We start from the raw sequence: 6,000 nt of genomic DNA on the forward strand, positions 1-6,000 counted from the left end.
AATTAACTGAGAAGAGCCCTGAGCTCAGGCCTGACCCTCAGGACACTTCCCAGCTCTGCCCTGTGCTTGATGGGTCGCTTTGAATGTGTTTTCCTCTCCTTGCACGTTGGCCTCCCTCATCTCAGCAGTGGGGCTGAACACCACCCTCTCCCCCTTGTCAGGGGCTTCAGCGAGGAAGCTGGCACTGCAGACCCACCCTCTGGCTAGGGGAATCCTGGAGCCAAACCAAAGTGAGAGCACTGGGCTGTTTTTAGCTCTGAATACTCCAAGTCATGCACTGTTTCTGGAAGTGGCCTTTCCAGGAACCACACTGGAAACAATATCAATGCAGACCTGGCCCCAGCCAAATAGGCTGCAGTGGTTGGTAATTTTACTTTCCCAGGGTCAGCCCAGCTTTCTCCTCTCCCCCGCTCTATCCCCTTCCTACCCTTTTCCCTCTGTTGTCTGCAGCTGTCCCCATTCATTCATCTCAAAGCACTTCTCTCCATGTCCTCCAAGGGTCCCTCTGGCTGTCCTGGTGCTTTTTGTCTCACCTCAAGCAATACAAGGGACTGCTTTGGCTTTTGATTAATGCACCATTGCTTTGCCTTCTCCATTAATTTTTAAAACCAAGAGCCAAAGTCCTGTTGGACCCGTCCTGCTACCATCCATCTCTGGGCCTGAGCTCCTGCCCTACTGCCTGGCTGGCATCACTGCCTCAGCTCCCTGCTTTTCTCCCCCCTGCTCCCTTTTCTTCTAGCACTTCCATCCCTGCCTCTTCCCACTCTTCTCCCTCCTCTCACTGCTCCTTCCCTTCTTCCTCCTGCCCTGGAGCTGCTGCAGCAGATGATCACCCAAAGCTTTGTCCCAACCCTGCTGCGTTCCTGCTGGGCACCCCACAACACTGTTTGTCTTGTTTGTGTCTCCTCGTTTGCTGTCCAAAATAACAAAAGTACAAGCCAGGAGCTGCAAGGGCTCATTTCCATCCCAACACAGGTTGTTGGGAGGACCCCACCCCCTCAGGCCTCCGTGCACAGCCAGGGACCCTCCTGGTCCTGGAGAGCCCAGAGGCTCTGGGCTGCCGCAGAAGATGGAGCAGGCTCTGCGGGGACGCCCCGGCAGGTCTGCTGTAACCTTGCTATAGGAGCCGGCGGGGGGAAGCAGTGCTGAGCCAGAGGAACCTAAGGCACAGTATGGTCAAATGTCCATTTCCCATAGCTCAGACATCAGAGCCCCAGGCTGAGCAGCCAGATGACTCCATACAACTACTACACGTGAAAACCGCGTGGTCACGTCACAGGCAGTTTGCACTGGGAAGAAGAGGTATATTTTGTTCTGAAACAATTCCCTCAGCACCATCTGGCTGTTTGATCCATCCCCAAAAGTCTGCTGGAGAGGGCCATACTGACCCTATATGCAACTTGCTTTAGAGTTATTATAACGGAGTGAGAAAATTTCTGTTGGTGCTATTTTTTTTTTTTTTTTTTTTTTTTTTTGGTAAGAATCAGTCAAAGAGGCACTGCAGCATTAGAAGTGCACCAGCCTCGATCTTCAGAGGACCTGGAGAAAACTATTTGCCTGTGCCCACTGCTCCCTCCCTTCCCCTGCTGTCTCCGCTTGGCTGTGGCTACTGCTCAAGCACAGAGAGAAAGGCAAGGGGACGATGCTCCATTAAAATCCTGGTTATTAGGAACTCAAAGGGAAAAGAAAGAATGAGTGCCAAATGGCATAGGATAAAATCAATATGGGGAGAGCTGTTATTTAAGCTTCTGAGCTCCAGGGTATTACAAACGTTGGAGAGCAATGAAATAAAAATGATACATAAAGTGACAACATCATCGTGTCTGTATAACTGACGCCCTCAGCAGCTGTTTGGTCTGAACAACAGAAGTAAATCCAAATCTGTGCCTGCTGCCCAGGGCTGTCTGGCACTCCTAAGGGGGCACTCTGTGATCAGAGAAAGAGGAAATGACAGGGTATTTTTGCCAACTGGATCATATTTAACCTCCTTTGGTCACCATGCCCTGGAAGCCCAGAGAATCCCACCATGAGCAACCCACTCCATGGGCCAGCACACCAGCTCTTGTTGAAGAGGCTGGTTTTTTGCTGGAAACTGGGGGGACCCCAACAGTCTCCAGAGGCGTGGGGTGGCAGTGGGGCTCCCCGGGAGCAGTGGAGGGAGGCCAGCCTGCCTCAGCGCTGGCTGTGGCAAGCTCCTGGTAGGACATCTGTGCCTTGGCTGGCCGTGAACCAAACTGCACAGCATGGGCCACTTGAGGGTAAGAACCAACAGACCTGAAACCCTGAGTGAAAACACCACAAGCTCAGCTTGCAAGCCGCTTTGTTAGACCCAAAGGTTTTGGTGCCTTTTTCCTGCCTCCCAGGGCTTTCTAGCACCTATTTGTAGCACCTAGGGCTCCTATTACCCTTTAAAACTTCCCCTCACCAACATATGGCAAGGAAATTTTTATTTCTCTCTTCATCAGCTGAAAGTTGAGGTTTTCCAGTCTTCTCTGCCTCTCAGTCGTCTCCCCTTCCTACTGACAAGATCACTGAACTCCAGTACCACCTGGCAGCTGAAGGGCATCTTCTGCCCCAAGCTGGTTTGCAGCTCCCGGCTGGGAGGCAGCATCCTGGGTCTCCTCCAGCAGTCGAGATGCTGTGGCTTGCAGAGCCCAGCCTGGAGAGCAGCTGGGCTGCAGGAGGGCACGGACAGAGAGCCAGACACAAAAGACAACGTGCTGGGCTCTCCAGGAGGGACAGGGACACCTCGAGGATTCAGAGCTGAAATCCTGGTTGTGAGAGGATGCGGCTGCTGGCTGCTGGGGCTGGGGGATTCGTACTGCCACCTTAGGGATAGCAAAAGAAATGCTTCATCAGAGAGCGGGAAGTGCTGTTTGGTCTTACACAGAGTGCTTTGTGTTAAAGACGGGCTCCTACAAGGCCGACACAGAAGTTTAACCTCTACGAGAGCAAGGGGAGCCTAGGGAAAGCGAGCATGTTAGCCCCCGCCCCTTACATCTCCGCTCTGCAGCTGCCGCTGCATTAACCCAGCTCCGGTAAAGCACCCGGCCGCACTCCAGCAAGAGGAGCAGAGGCTTTTAGCACAGCCCGACCATTACGACACCACACACTATGGCTCTGCCAGAGGGAGCAGAGGCAGCCTCCCGCTCCCAGAGCACCACTTAACCTCCTGGAGATGCTCTGCTACGTGCTGGCAGGTTCAGAGGGACCTGCCAGCAGAGAGAGACATGACGCCAGAGCCGAACAGGACGGCACAGCATTGCCCAGTGGCACCAGGGCAATGGGGATCAGACCAGAAGGGGCTGGGGCAAGGGGTGGCCATTCTGTATGGGGACAGGGGGGAACAGATGCTCTTTTCTCCTTGCTCACCCATGTTTCGTGCCTCAGCAGGATGCTCCCTGCGCCTGGGCAAAGCTGGCATGGCCTCTGGCCTTTCTGTCCCCAGGCTGCCACGTGAATCTCTCCTTCCCTGTGCTTATTCCCTCTGCTTTCCCCAGTGCCTGGCAGACTTTCAGCGAGTGTTTTAAGGGAGCTCCCCAAAACGGAGGCTTTCTCTGAGGGAAGGGGCCCTGCCTACGCTCACCAGCATGATGTGGAGAGGACCTCGGAAAATGTGGCAAAGCTCTAGCCGTCTACTTCTCCCAGCTCAGTTTCCTTGCCGCGGGGCACGAGGTTTCCTGGCTCTCTGCTGTGCTGCAGTGATGCACAGGGCCCCTGGCAGCACTGGCTGTCCCTCAGGAAGGGCATGCCGGGCCCTCAGGGGAGCTGCAGGTCAGGCCAGGCACCAGCCACGGGGCCAGGACTGCGAGACGGACGGGCATCTGCAGAGCAGCTGAAATATCTGGACTGCTCAGTGACCACCATCATGATGGAGGCCAGTGATGGGGCCAGACCTGTGTCAGAGGGAGGCACAACCTCCCTATGGAGGGTTTGGGAGTAAGGGATGGAGATTAGCTCTTATTGCTTTCACATGTCTCACTTAGGCAGGGTGTATCCCACCTCCATCCCAGCTAAGGATGGACCAAGGCAACCCTCTCCCACCCCAGAGCTTGCAACAGGGCTTACAGCCACTGGGACCCACTCCTACGGGCTGTGGCATGCTTCCACCCTCCTCCTGCCTGCACCCAGTTTCCCTGCAGGGGAGGAAATGAGGAAGGAGAAGAGGATCTGACGGACTGTGAGGGATGTAGGATGGGGGATACCAGCAGAGCTGGGCAGGATGGGGAGTTCAGGTGTTGCAGTGTGGGACAGGGAGCTGCTGGAGAATCTGCACTCCATGGTGAGAGAGCTGGAGCTGGGAAAGGTCAGGGCTGGAAGAGCGGCTGGGCAGGACAGGGAGCTGCTGACAGTCAGGAGAAAAAAATGTGGGCCAGTAGAAAAGAAAGTGTCTAGAGAAACATGAGAGCATTTCCTGCTCTTTGATCATCCTGGTGCTTCCAGTCTTTCCTGCTTTCAGAGAGAGGTGGAAGGTCCCTGCTGTAGCCGCAGATGTTGCCAAACTTGCAGGTTTCCACCTTTCCAGCTGCTTTGGCAGGCACCATGGCCTTACAATACCCCTGCCTGCTCCAGCTAGATGACACCAGCTTTAATCGGGGTAAAATTAAGGGCAGAATTGCTTCCAGGGAGACAGTCCTCTTGATGTGCTGAGGTACCTCCAACCACCTTGTGCACGAGAGCCGCACTTGCCCTGGGTCCGTCACAGACCATGCTTTCCTGCTCTGGCAGGATGAAGCTTTCCTGAATTTTATTGGTTCCTCTTCCCACTTGCTCTCAAACCCTCAGAAGCTGCTCTCCTATTCATGCGCAGCTCCTGCATACGACCCCAGCCAGAGATGCAGAGCAGAGCATCTCTGAGGTGGGTGGTTACACAGCACTCAAACCACTGGCAAAGTTTGGAGTAGGGAAAAGGAAGGAAGAAAGGAAAAAGAAAATAGAAGCAGAAAAAACATCTCCAGGTTTTACCACACACCTTTGTGGAGCAGCATGAGGTGAAGAGATCCTCCAGGAAGGTGTTGTGTGCTGGAGGAGGTCAGAGCAGAGTTGAAAGCAATGTCCTTCCTCCAGGCAGTGAAATGGGAGGATGGGGCCAGTGGGGAAGCCTCCAGGAGCTGGCAGCAGAGCCAGGAGAGCCCAGAAAGAGCTGCAGGGTCCAACAGAGGGCACACGCATGGAGTACTCTGTCCCCTTCCCCAACTAGCGGTCTCACTGCTGCTAGGAGCAGCAGCCCCCCTCCTCACATTTCCCCCTGCCCAAATCGCTCTGGGCTGAGTGTTCAACTCTGGACCCTGCCGAGACAGAGCAAAGTCCAAAATTCAGGTGGTTTTCACTAAAAGAAATCCTCTGGCTTGTTAGTGAGCCCCTGAAGAGATGTGTCTGGCAGGTTTATTGGGGAAACTGGAATAATTTTTATCAAACTGCCACGAAGTAGCAACAAAATGGGGGAAATGGAGGCTTTTGCAGTTTTGTTTTACACAGGCTCAATTCCCAAAGCAGGTGAAGCACAAGAAGCTGGAAGGGCAAAAACAAGGCAAGCGAGTCTTCATTTGCAGATTTCCCAAAATTTTAACCCAAGAGCATGGACTTAGCAAGGTTTAGAGCAAACCAAGGGCTCCAGGTGCCCAAGCCAGGGTGGGAGATCCTTGCTCCAAGCTGTGTGCTCGAGAGTGGGGCCCTGCTTCTCTGGAGCACCGGGAAAAGCCAGGAGAAACTTGCAGAATTGAAGCTTCCCTGCAAGCAGCAGGTTAACACAGGTTTCCTTGGATACAGGGAGAACTCCAGCTGTTTAGCAAATGGCCAAGAGAAAACTCTAGCCTTGCTTTACGAAACAGGCAGCAATTTATGCCACCCTCTTCTGGCTGGCAAGGAGCTGGGAAAGAGATGCTCTGGGGCCAGGGACAAGGGGCAAAGCCAGTTGCCTGTCACAGACCGTGAGGGACCCACCAGGAGGAGGGTGCTAAAAAGCACTAGGCTGGGACATAGGCACTGTGAGATCAGGCA

The sequence above is a fragment of the Dromaius novaehollandiae genome, chromosome 10 (genome assembly GCF_036370855.1).
Source record: "Dromaius novaehollandiae isolate bDroNov1 chromosome 10, bDroNov1.hap1, whole genome shotgun sequence".
NCBI lineage: Eukaryota > Metazoa > Chordata > Aves > Casuariiformes > Dromaiidae > Dromaius > Dromaius novaehollandiae.